At 42.9% G+C, this 13,991-nt stretch overlaps 1 long non-coding RNA gene across 2 annotated transcripts in view; it reads right to left on the reverse strand.

Moving 5' to 3' along the window:
* Window positions 1-73: 73 nt before the first annotated feature.
* The window catches only part of LOC121058701, a 51,855-nt gene continuing 37,937 nt past the window's right edge, over window positions 74-13,991 (reverse strand). For both annotated transcript variants that reach the window (XR_005814306.1, XR_005814305.1), the window contains exons 7-8: window positions 2,406-2,501; window positions 74-1,369 (exon numbers count right to left, since the gene is read on the reverse strand). This is a non-coding gene — a long non-coding RNA (uncharacterized LOC121058701). The remainder of the gene's footprint in view (window positions 1,370-2,405; window positions 2,502-13,991) is intronic.

Consider the following 13,991-nt stretch of genomic DNA (forward strand, 5'->3'; position numbering starts at 1 on the left):
GGAATCAGCAACACAGCACTGAATAAAGACTTGGAAAAAAAAAAAAAAAAAAAGACCTCAGCCTGGAGCACAGTCTGAACTCAGCTCAGGTGCTGGGAGCCCTGACAAGCCTCAGAGAAGGATTTACACCATTTGGTCTTCTCAGACATACACAAACCAGGAGGCTGAGCTTTGCTGTTTATCAGTGTATAATGCAAGAACAGAAAGTAGGTCAGCAAGAATATCTCAAAAATGAAGAAAACTACCCGCCAGTCCCTTCCTCTGGGGCAGTCTTGATGCATCTGGGCACCAGCAGAGAGGATTTTTAGAGTGAAAAAACAGAGAAACTGCTCGAGCCTGAGGCTGCAATGGACTCCCCCAGACTAGGTCAAGTAGCAGTGCAAGTAAGCGAGCATTCAGGGAAGAAGAGAAAGATGTTCACGCCTAAGTTCCTGGGGGCCTCAGGCAGAGGCACGCTGCCAGCTCTGGGTGCTCTTACTGCCTCAAAAAGTCAACCCAACGTACAGCAAAGCAGCGATCACACCACCAGATTCAGCACAGGCACACACAGCTTTAAGCTATTCTTCCTGAGCGTCCTACATAACAAACCCAAACAAATTAAGGAATGAGTAATGAAAAGGTAGGAGGTGGCAAGGCTTGTTTTGGTTCAGGAAAGGATTCCCATCCCTTGCTTGGAATCTAAATTAGATTCAATTTAGATTAGAGTAGGGCAAGGCCAAATCCCCTTGATGAATGAGTTGCTTTAGCAGATTGCTTGTATTTTGTAGCCATTTTTCAATGCATTTCTTTTTTGTCTCCTGCTCCTACTTTTGATTCTGATGTTATCAGTTTCGTGCCATGCCCTCCCCTGTTACTCTAGGTTAGGGTAGCCCTTATAATCTCTCTCAGTAAGGAAAGAACTAATTTGTCATCTAGTGAAGAGAGAATGTGTGCTTGGGCTGATAAGTGGATTATCTCCATAAACATGCTTTATAATGCAACGACACCCCACGCTCACAAAAACCAAAGGAATTAATCACAGCCAGTGATGTGCCATCCCAAGGTAAAAGCTCCCTCTCCTGCCTAATGTGCTAGTATTGCAGCCAGGTTTTGTTCTGAAGGGAAAAAAAAAAAGGAGAAATGCACATAAGAAAATGCATATTCATGCTTACCGTGACACTACAGAAGGCTCTGCCCACGTAATGGACTTTGTAAGGTCACAGAAGGAGGCAGCCGTATGCCCAGGCCAGATGTACAATTTCAAGCAACACGTTTTACACTGACAGCACTTCTCCAGTTTTGAAAATCAAACCACATGATGGGCAGCTTTGAAGATTCGGAACTTACCTTTAGATTGTAAATAACTGCTGACAGACCGGTATATATTGCACTGCGTGAACAGAACAATTTACAAAGCGAAACCTCCAGCTAAAAAGCATTCAGTAGGCAAGAAACATAAAGAGAGAAACTACATCAGGAAATGCAGTACTGAGAGCACCACAAGCTAATGCAAAAAATGAACAAAGGAACTTTAATGCGCACATTTGAGGGAACCAGGAGAATGCTTTACACAAAAGGCACAGGAACAGTGCTGGCTGCAGAAGAAGCAGAGTCCATCTACCCCCAACAACTCGAGAATGTCGAGGCATTATCTGGTTGGCTTGCTGCAGTAGGGGCTTGTAATTTTGTTCTGATACTCTCCATCTCAAAGATTACTGTGTGAAATATCAACAGTATCAGCTGAAACGTTCAGTCCCTGCTATCTCCCTCTCAGGAGAAATCAAGAAAGCACGGCTACTTAAAATGGGTACTCTGCTCCTCACTAGACTGAAACTCTTTAGTCTCTGACTCATCTCCATAAGGAAACCAAGCATAAGCAAATCAGACACTGATCCAGAACAGCGAACCCGGTAGACATTTATATGCTTTGGAAGGCCACCTGCTTTAACAGGAAAGGGATTCATTCATTTCAGACTTGTCAAGAACTGATTTACAACTTGCTCTTGCTGGGTAATAGGGTTTGTGTAAACCAAAAGCAAAGGCCATCACTGACACTTCCTGCAGGAGGCTGGGAGTGCTGAAAACCATCTGTGTGACTTACAATCACTGCACATGGCACAGCTCCTGGGAATTGGGCCGATTCACCTAGAAACCCTGGACACATGCCTGGCTTTCCTCTCACATTGAACATTTCAGCAGTGCCACTCCATCAGCCAAATGAATTGGCTTTCAGAATTTTTTACTGGCAAAAAGTACATCCAGGTATTTCATAGGATAAATTATCACCAGCTGCCAAACTAGATGTTTTATACTAGATTAGAGCTCTATTGCAAGAGACACAATCGTACAGGCAGCTACCACAAAAGCACGAGGCAGCTGGTAACAGCCAGGGAGGTGTCCAAAGGCAAATGGGAAATGGTACTGACCCGCAGCATGTAGGAAGCAGAACTGGAATGCTCTTCAACGTGAATGTGCTACTTGAAGCCACCATGAGGGATAAACACATCTTGGTTTCACGGAGTCTGTGGAGAAAGACAAAAACTTAAACGTAATTCAGAGCAGGAGACTGAATCCAGTTGGTGAAACCTCTGCTTAGAGGGCCAGCCTGTCGTGGCTAGGCTTTAATTGCGTAGTTAAGTACCTAAGGTGACTTTGGAGGAAAGAGCGTAAGTCAGCATGGGGATGATACAGCCTTGTGATGTGGTCCCAGTTTCCCCTGTTGAATCAAAACTGAACTGCTGTATTTCATTGGTCCAACTCCTTATGCAAGTATCCTCATTTTTGTCTCTTTCTTAGAGAACCCGGTTTCACAACGGGCAGCTGCAAAACCACTAAGCTTTCCTTTTTTTGTACTTATCTTTTGCTTAAGCATGCTACCTCTTGCAGAATCAGTCCATTAATCATTCTGGTGAATTAATCACAGAATTGCTTTTCAGAGCACAAAACAATTCCCACAGGAGAGGTAATTTATTACAACTGGTTTCCTTACGATGCTATTTTTCCCTTTCTCAACTCTTGTGGACCTCAAAAAACTGTCACTATTGGATTTTAGTTTTTTCTTTTCCTACTAGTATAGCATATAATTTATCCTTTCTGATGTTTAGTTTTACGTGCATTTTGTGACAAAATGACACTCATTTTGCAGTATCACTTCAGCAGCTGAATAATACACTTCAGGATGATACTGCAAGACGGTAATATTTGAATGCAATGCTGATTTTCTGCGATAACCCAATAGAGATGGTTATTGTCCCAAGCAGCTTTCTTGAATGGATGCTTTAAATCTTCTGAAATTATTAATCCTAAAATACACTATGTTAAAGAGTAATCTAATTTCAAATGATGCAGTAGCATAAATTTCTACATGCTATGATTACAAAACCTCCTTTTTCCAGATAGTGGAAATTTTCAAGGTCCTGAAATAGCTGTAAAGGAGGTATTATTATGTGCATGTGAACTATCAAAGTATCAGGCTTCACTTCCATGGAAGAAAATACTAACTCATGTATTTTAATTTGCCATGATTACATTTTTCTTAGGAGACACATTTTGGAACTTTTCTAGTCATTCCTAATGCATTATCTGTCTATAGTGTCCTGGCTGCCCAAACTGCACTAGAGTTTAAAACAATTACAAAGATCAAGTTTACTATTGCCAACTAAAAAGCAGGTGGATAGTGTCCAACAAAACCCCAAGTCAGTAACTAAGTTCTGCACATTTCCAAATTTAAATTCTCATCAGCATCAAGAAGGATGAAAAGTTCTCAAGTAAAATGATCATTATGGCACCAAGCACAGTAAATCTCATCATAAAACAGCTCGCACATTAAGTAAACCAGAGCATGGCTGTTTCCATGGCTTTTAAGGCACCTCCTGGAATCACGATCCCAAAATGCTGCACATTCCTCTACTAACAGCTCTCTACACTCAGATGGTTTCACAGCTCATCTACACCCTTGAAAAGGAATAAAACTGTCTAGTCCGAACCAAACTGAAAAAAAAAAAGCTGATTGACTCCATCTTTTATTTTAAATCCATATCAACTGCCTGAGTGCCTGATTAGCTGAGAGGGCAAGCTATACAGACGGTCTGGAAGCCAACCTATTTATCATTTGCATTTAAGCAATTCTTTCATATTTGCAAAGCGCTACGCAAATACCAATTACCGCTGTGATGCAGCAGAGCTTATTACCACAAGCACAGTGCTGACGTGGCTGTGCTGCTTCCAGCTCTGGAGCTGGCTCATTTGCCAGCAGCCCCAGCCCTGCCTGCCTCCTGTTGCAGGGTACGGTTACGCTTCCACATCCATCTCCATCACGTCGCCCTGGAAAAGCACCAGGAAGCGGCAGGCACAGTACAGCGAGGTACACGACACATCACAACGCATCAGAACTGACTTCTGAAGCAGGAAGCTGGGTTTGAACACTTCAGCTGTGCCCCATATGTGAGCTACAGGTACCTGCAGACAGGCTGCACAGCAGCGAGGAAGGCGTGATACAGCTCATTTGACAGGATGCTGTAACTATCCCCTGCTTCGTCTGTCTCCTCACAGGATTACCGAGATCATCAGCAGGTGTTGCAGGGCACAGTCCTTCACTACGGCATCTCCTAGAGCTTTGCTGGCTTTGGAGTCATCCCTCCTGCGAACAGAGAAAGACACGGAGCCCTCGGCGCTTCTCCCAGGACAAACCTGACCTCCCCAGCCCTTGGAGCCACCTGGGGCAGACTCACTACACCAAGATGCCTCCGTTTGCTTTCCCTCTCATCAAAAGCAGAGATCTTGTCGAGATATTTCAGCTTTTTTTGTGTGTTTATATTAGCATTAAGCTTATTTGCACGTAGCTTACAACAGACCTCAGCTCCTACCTGCTTACTTGTAAAACTTTGCATACTGAGCATGGTCCGGGTGACACGGGCAGCCTTTCCTTCCTAGTTAGCTTGTTCACAAATCCTCTCACCCCAGATGCATTCAAAATAATTGACTCTTAAAGCAAAACTTGATGGGACACGCAGGAGCCACTCTTGGTAAAAATCACTATTAGCAGCAAATCTTTCCATGGCAAATTGATGTGACAGGCTGCAGCTCAATCGCTAGCAAAATGTGTTAAAAGGAAGCCCAAGGACCACACGTGCCCACACCTGTGACTAATTCATACATGCCCAGACACAAAAGCCAAATCCTAACAGAGCGCACGCTTGGAAAATACTTGTTTCAATATTTAAAACACGTCACCTGGCCTCATTGATATGCATTTGTTCCTAAGGACAGGATTCATCTCCACTAAAAGCTAGGTATTTCATCTGAATTATTCTTCCAGGCTCCTCCTCTCTGCAGGCAGAGAACAGCACGCCTCTACAGGGTTATCATTATCTCATATATGCTTAACACAAATGAAACGAATTGCTGTCTGGAGGTGCTTCCTTCTTCCCTTTGGCTATACAGACAATCTGAGTGACTACTGTAGCCTCGGCGTTAAATTAGATGAGCTGTATCTTGTCCTAAGCAATTTTATAGTAGGAGATCCTATTACGTTTTGCAGCTATCAAGCAAATTGTACGGTGAAGGGGCACAAATCGAGCAAGCAGAAAGCTCAAGTCTCTTTGTTCCCCAGGACCTTACTGCTGCTATTGATTTTCCTATGAGAGCACTCGGGTTGTGGCACAGCCTGACGTCCTCAGCAAACCGCCTTCCGCTCTGCACCACTCCACAGGGCGCTGCTGCAGGTCCACCCAGCCCCCTGCAAGCCTGCGGTGGCAGCCAGCAAACACAACGGCTAAAAACACCGAACGGGGACCGTGACATCATGAGCAAGTCACCACAGTGCCAGAATAGCACTCCAGGTTTCCCCGTTGGTTTGTTGCCCCTCTATGACTCAGTTTCTCCATCTACAGAGTAGAGATGATGCTCCTGGCCGCCTTTGTCAAACGTTATTAGATTTATTGGTGGAAAAAACCACCCTAGCACAGAGTGGACACAGGTCACTCGCTACCTAGGGGTATTTGTAAACCTTTACATATGATACTAAAAAGTCCCTGCAACCTCCAGGGGCCTTCCTGAAGCAGAGCACAGTAAATAATAAAGTACCTCAGACAACTTACCAAAGGAGATCTACAGGGAAAAAAATCTAACTCAGCTAGCATCTTCTATTGAAGATAACATTTTGAAGCTGTTAAATATAAATGCTTCACCAAAACAAGACTACAGAACACTTCAGTAGATGTTACATCTAACAACATACAATCTTTGTGAAGTGCCTTTAGAAAATGTTGACCATGCTGTCCTGAGTGTCTTCCAAAGTCAAAAGGACCACGAGGAGAAGAAAATTCAAAAACGACGTGAACATCGTGTCTATGCTTCCATGCCATGAGGCCTAGAATCCCATCTTCTTTCTCTCCCAACAGTGACTAATACTTTACAAACTCCTAAGTGCTGCAAGGTACGGAAACAAGTTTTATATAGAAACTACTGGTGACAGAGTACAAAGCCAGACATTATATTACTTGAGCAAATATTACCTAGTCATTATTTCTAATCAGAGCATCTATTGTCAGCCTATTTCCTAATTAATTTAGAATTACGGAATGAATGAAAAATGCCTTAAGACAAAGCCCTATGCCTGTGTTACTAATATAGATAACACTGTCAGGAAGCAGAAAGTACCAGCCATGATCCCAATTCCAAACGACATTCACATGTGAACTTATTTTAAATATGCTGAACACAGCATTCATTGAATGAGGGCCTAAGTCACTTTATATAAAAAAACAGTTAGTCACTGAACGTGGCTGCCTTAATTCCTTGCTGGCTTCCCTGAGCCACACGGCCCCTGGAACACATCCCCACTCCTCCAACTTTCTGGATTTCTTACTGAACTGACTTCACACTGATTTGCATCAAATGAGCGGTTGGACTGGTTCTCGGCAGCAGCCAAGCACTATCCAGTGTAAATCACAGTCAAGGGCATTTTCCCAAGAGGGAAGTAGGTGAAAGGTACGGCTCCATTTTCCGACAGCACCAACTGCCCCAGGACTGAGGGCGCGAGGTGAAACTGCCCACGCACGGGGATGTGCTCAGCGCTGCTGGAAGGGAGGCAATGGCAGCGGCGCAGGCAGCAGCAGAGCGCCTCGCTCGTGCTGCTTTCACGGAAAGCTCCGAGGAGAGCACGACCACCTTCCTCTTTCCATGCCCATTCCTCCCTCTGATGCCACCAGCACACATGTACTGATCTGCAGCACATAAAATTCTGGACGGAGCTAAGTGGCAAGGGAGTTTTTTCACCGTGACTTTCTGCCTCATGGCAGAAGCACAAGTAACTTAGGAGAGCAGGGTACAACCAAAAGGGGCTTCCAGAAAGCTGGGCTTTCACAAACTGCTGAGAAACAGCTCTGGGAATTTCTCACTCTCATCATGCTCCTTTGTCATGCTATGACACCGGCACTTTCTTTAGCTCTGCACTTTACCTTTCAGATTGCTCACTGCCCACCTGACCTGCGGTGTCTCAGAGCACCTGGGTGACTGATCTGGGATGCTGGTTTACAGGTGCGGAGCCTGGTGCAGGACCAAGGCAGAAACACCGGTGGCAAAGGCACAGAGACTGGGCCAAGCCCCTTCACATGCCTTTGACAAATATGAAAACAAGTTTTTCCTGATCCTAAGTATTTTCAGTCTAAGGCCAAGTGCAAGGTCTGTAGGGGTTAAGATTTCACACTGCTCTGGGTTGCACATAAGCCCATGTGATTTTCAAATTCCACAGGCAAAATGCTGTTTTCAACTTCGTATCGCAGCTCAAACATCTCAGTTGTGTAACACCCTGAACTATTTCAAGACCATTTTCTCTCACCCTGTAAGCCTTCTCTGAATTTTGCTGCAGCACACAAACATAACCACTATTGCTAAAGAACAGACTTTCGTAAGGAAATACAAATGAAAAATGAAATGCATACAGATTCTCTGAAATCTCTCTAAAGGTATGAACAATTGAGTAGAGGAAGCTCTTCCTCCTTACCCACCTTTTAAAGTGGAAAAGGAAAGAGGGAGACACAACATTCTCCATTAAATGCTTCAATAGATTCCTACCTTATCTGCTGGTGCAGCTCTGTACAATCTACAGAAATGAAAAAACAGTTTAAAATAGTCATCTTAAAACATGGTTCACTCTTATCTTCCACTAAGCTGCTGTAGCCCCCAATTTTCAATGTCCATTTCAACTATTGACAATTTCAACTTTGCTTCCTTCCTGCAAATCTGCTAGCACAGTTCCTGATGGGAATACCAAACACCGAGGTCAATCTGCATCAGAGCACTGGTCGCTGGCTGTCAGGTCTTGTAAACCATGAGCCATCACTTCGTCAGTCTCAGCCTTCGGCTCTGCAAGCTGTGACTAAAGATCCTGGCTTGCTCTGCTAGCAGCTGTTGCAAGCTGTGAGGCAGCGTCTTGGCATTCTCAGCTGAAACGCTCACCACTTCTGTGCTCGCAAACTGTCATTTTCTGTTAGCAGAACTCCTGGGTGACATGACATCAATGTAAGGACATCACGGCGCTTAAAAAAAAAAAAAAAAAAAAAAAAAAGAAGATCATCTGTCTGAGCAACCCACATTCAACCAACTGACTCATTTTTAATCACTTTCCAATAGAGGTCATCCAGACAGTAAACAGCTGGCTGTGGCACCTTAGCAGTCTTACAGTGAGAATTATCTCGCTAGTCAACATCTAAGCCTGCTGTATCGGTTGTCAATTACTGTGCAGTCACGTTAGTCCAATGACCTGCTTTTCATCATCAAAAAGCAAAAGCCCCAAACTTTTGCAAGTTTTCTGTGCAAAAGAGCATCGTGCCATTGCCCGTTAAGAGCGACTTCAGACAAATAATGGCCAACCCTCTTCCAGAGGCTGTGTATGGAAACACTTGCTGACCACACAATGCTGCTTCTAGACTGAATTCTTTAGAAACACGTATGACACATACTGTTTATTTTACAAGTGAAACTACCCCAAAGCTTTCTTTCCTATATTTGCATAGGTGCTTTGCGGTAAACGTCCCTTTGTGTTACTGACTTCTCCTCCTGCGTACCCAACTTTAGCTTCACGTAGGCCCATACTCACAGCCCTCTTCTAACTGTTCCTTTTTCATCTATTGCACAGCCCGAAGAGCTAGCTTGCCTCTGCCCCTTGACGTGCTGTGACATCTTTCAGGAATGAGGTTGGATATGTTGTGCTAGAGGACTAGATTTGGACTGCAAACTACAGGTTCGCTGTGCAGGCTCTAGATATACTGGTTTGGCAGATTAGACCAGCACATTAGAGAGCATTTTAAAAGGAAAAAAGGTTTGCCTGAGAATGATGAGAGCACCAAGACAGCAACTGTTTGAACAAACGACTAGAATTTACAAATTCCTGTAAATCACATAAGATTGCAAATGAAGCATTGAAAATATCAGCACATTTAAAGAAGAAAGTTGTACTGTGCTTCTACACCAACTTCCAGTCCTGACTGTACCTTTGGGCAGCCCCAGCAGTTGTGAAGAGGAGGAAGTCCAATTTTCCTTACTCTTTTTATACCAAGCTCAATAAGAATTGAGTAACAGATCACATTAACAGCAATAAGAAGCAGGCAGATAAAATAGCAAGAAGAATAACCAAGTTCTAGACCCCGTGTTTCATTTGTGACTTCTTTTTTTTTCCTCAAAAGTCCTGCACCCCACCCCATTCACAAGAAACATGCAAATTTGTCTCATCTTTGTGAACTTTCCTTGGATAGGGAGTTGCTAGTTCAGCAGTTGACAGCATGCTGTGAAAGACGTACCTTTGTAGCTCACTATTTCCAATAACCCACGATTTCTCTGGATACATTAGAGACACTCATGGCTTCTCAATGACCCATGTGAAAATGTTTTGAATGAGCAAATTAGAAAGTGACAGAATACAAATGACTGCATTGTTATAGAAATCTGAGAAGCAACTCCCTAGCTAGAAATAACAAGATCAGACACTTCCCCCAAGCCTAATTCTCTCTTCTTCAGAGGAAGAAATAAAAGGTACATTGAAATGAATGTATGAAATGATATATTTCATCTGTTATCTCATGTGCATACACAAAATTCACCCCAGGAATACATTAGCTTCAAAACCCATAAGCTTAAGGCAATTCCTTTTATAAAACTGAGCTAAAACTTTCACTGAAACAGACTACAACAGTGGTGACTGTGCCAGGCCCCTAGGGATATCAAGTCAACATGGCACTTCGAGTAAGGCAGACTACAGCTCATCATTTAGAGTGCCATCTTAAAAGCCGGGACCCGATCCTATTGGTTTTCAAAATTTCCTATTCACCTGTGATGAACAAGAAAGAAAAACCATAAAAAAGCACAGAAATATACCTTTCTATGACCTCCATAAACTACTACATAAAACAGAACATGCAATTTGCTGATTATGGGAAGATGAGTGCTGTAGGCACTCAAAGAGCGGTTTATGGCCAGTGTTTACATTATCAATGTCAAAATACTGCCTGTGTTTTTCATTTGGCTTCTTCCATGTCTATAGAAGTGTTTTGTTCATCACTGGTGGCCTGTGAGTTATGGTTTAGCATCTCTGAATTCAACTAAGAAGGAAAAGGGTAAGATTTGACACTGGCTTTTCCCTCTGCTCAGAGTTTTTCCTCTCTCCCGAGTAAGGAAGCGAGGACTCCCCAGAACTTCCCACATGAGGGAAGTTCCCAACCCAGAACATGTCCTCAGCCTAACAGCTGCAACAGCCACTGGAGAGAGCTGGCTGCAAAGCCTCATTTTAAAGGCTCTGACAGCACAAGGGAAGCCCACAGCTCATTTGGGTACCTGCCAGTGCTTGCCTAGCTCATCTGTAGTTCTATCCCACCTTTGGAAGACGACTTTAGCACTACAAAACTATCACCTGTAGTTCAGATTTTTCTTCGTTTTTGCTTTATGTTTACATTACAAAATAAAAAGCCACAACACACTTCTCTCTAGCTAGAGACAGGCCTGTATAGGACATTGAGACACACACTGTTCTCTGAAATCTCTGAGTATTTTTGTTGCTGTGAAAGCAATGAATGAACAAGGAAAGACCTAAGCACAGAGGCTGCTGCGCTCCCTCTGCTGGCCTTCCCTGTGCAAGCAGCAAGCTCCTACGCCCTGTGAAAGCAAACTCGAGCACCGATCTACCACCCACACACTCCTGCATCTTTAGGTACTTCTCTAACTGCATGCTGCTTTTTTGGTAATGCACGCCCTAATTTATGCAAGATGGAAGGTATTTAAATAAAACTGTAGTGTTATGAAAGGTACACACTGTCAAGAAGATAAATGAAAGCAAAACCATTAAATAGTTTCTTTACTCCAGAAGTTTTTACAAATATTTTCACCTTCCCTGCACTACCTGAACAGATTTGAGAATCTGAGCACACGTACCGACAATGAGCCTGCAGTCTTCAGAGTACGTGTGAAGAAACACCTCGGTGTGTTAAATAACAGCAAAATATTCTCCTGTTTGTCCTCCTGCAACACTTGCAAGCAGACATTGCCTTAAAACAGAATCAAAATATATCTTAATACTGAAGACACAAGAGACAATATTTCAGAAGGGACACTCACTATTTCCTAGGCCAACAGCTAGAAATCTGAACAAAACATGTTTGTTTTACCTTTGAAACAGGGCTCAGCTTGAAGTGTTGAGACACGCTGGGAACCCACATGATGATTACAGCTCTGGCACAGGCACAAATATATTCCTCTCTGGGCATGCCACATCTTGCCAAGCCAAGGGACAAGTGCTTCACTGGCAGGATTCAAGGGTGTCTATGCACTTGTCCAGCACTGCAGCCTGGCTTCTCACGTGGGCTCCATTTCTGGCACTTCTTCACCACAGGGCCAAACAACAAAACCCAAGAACATCAGTGCTCCCAACAGTGGGATCCTCCCGTGTCCTGCCGTGGTTTGTTGGTTCACAGGGAACAAGAAATTTGCCTTTTATAGCACTTCTCATCTTTACTTTGTAATTCACATGAAAATCAACAATCCCTTCAGTGAAAAAATGAATGAAATTCCAGCCACAGAATTTTAAACCATCGCTTTTGTACTTTCAACTTGGAATCTCACTACAGATTGTTTGTAAGCAGTAAAACCAGCTCAATACTTTGTGAACATTAAGCTATGGCACTGCCTACAGGCCTTTCCCAGTTGAATTAACTTGCTATAAGACATACCTTTAAGAAGGTACATCAATGTAAATATTGCATCCAGACAATGGCACATGGAGAGCTTTGTTGCCAAGCACTTTCTAACTTGTGTCTCTAGCATTTGTCCCCAGACAAAAACGATAACTGCTTAGAGAAATGTGAAACCCACCAAAGTGACCCAGAAAACATTCTAAATCATGAATTATTAGGAAGAAGTACAGGGTAGTTGTTTTTACAAGTCAGTGAACAGCATGGTATGATACACACTCCTGTTTTCCATCTACCAGCTATTCCTCACTGCTGGATTGTAAATCCCAGTTCCCAGTTAAAAATTATAAATGCAAAAGGTAAAGTTATGTTAGCCCTCTTCTCTCATTTTCCAGCTCACCGTCTTTACTAATAGATCTGAAGGACAACACAACTGCGTTCCTGGATGGCTTATCACTATTTTCAAGTAGACGTTTGCTTTCAGATAGCCCCTCACTTCCAGCATTAGCATTCTGGTTTAGTGTCCAATACCATTCTGGTTTTGGTGTCCCTGTACCTCTCGATCCGCTTGGTTCTAGTAGCTTGGTAATGGGAAACACATGACACACAGAGACACCGAATAGTCAACATATGTTCTTGCATATGGCATATATCATGAAATCTCCAATGTTTATACGCATATTGAAAGGTTTCTGTTCAAGCTCCAGGACACAATCCAGTTCTCAAAAAATTAGCAAACAGCAGAAATTCAAGGTGAAACCTTTCCAGATGCAATTCTATATCTTACATAACGTTTTAAGATTGAAGAATGCCATGGAAAAGGACAAATAAATGTAATTTGAGAAATAGATGAAGTTCTGATTTTAAATGTAAACATAGCTTAAGGATGCATGAACTCTAGTCACTGGAAGCCAGTCCCTAATTTGAATGTGTTTGCTCTTGGTCCTGTTGAAGCAGTAAAGCATGTTTCTGGGTTCTCTTCCCTACTCTAACAGCTTACACGTATGGCTTGAAATGGTCCATGTTAGTTATTTCTAGTAATGTCTTCTATCTCTTACGACAAATGGAGTCATCTGCCAGTGACTGTGGTACCTCACAGCATCTCAAATGATGCAATTTTAAGCTCATGAATTATATAACGTAGAACACTGCTGGAACGTTATGTGTGCAGTGAGACCAGTTCTGCCAGCCAGATGAAAGACACCCTTTCCCAAAGTAATGTTGAAGTACAGAAAATTTTTCATATATGTCTTAGTTTTTCTTCAGTGAAATTAAAGGGATGAAGAAAAAGTTAACTTTACTTCTGACTGATGCGATATACCAGGTATCAGGCATGTCATAAATCCTGTTATCACTCCCATATGGAAGCTTGTAATTGGCACAAGACAAACAATTTACACAAGCTGTTCAGGTAAGTGCTGTTGCTGAAAATGCATGGGGAAGTGATTTTTTTTCCGGATCCACATGAAGGTTAAAAACGCATCAAATGCAATCCAAAATAAAAAATGAAGTCAAAGTTAAGAAACTTGAAGGAGAACTCCTCCATAAAATCCCTAGTACCTAAATAGGGCAGGGATCTGACTTTTAGGGACCCAAGGCAGACAAACAGAACAACGCGTTAACAGCCAGGAGATACAGAATGTGCTCAGGCTTCCTTTACCCCACCACATGCTGCCGTGACAGCTAGAAATCTGAAGGGGAGTCCGGTGCTGGAAAGTCTCCGAAGGAAACTCTTTGCTTCTAGCAAGATGAATAATACACCTGTTCCCTAGTCGTGAGCAAACACTACAAAGGAATAATTAGAAACTATCTGACCTGAAACCCACATGCCCA

Source organism: Cygnus olor, chromosome 22 (assembly GCF_009769625.2).
Source record: "Cygnus olor isolate bCygOlo1 chromosome 22, bCygOlo1.pri.v2, whole genome shotgun sequence".
Taxonomy (NCBI): Eukaryota; Metazoa; Chordata; class Aves; order Anseriformes; family Anatidae; genus Cygnus; species Cygnus olor.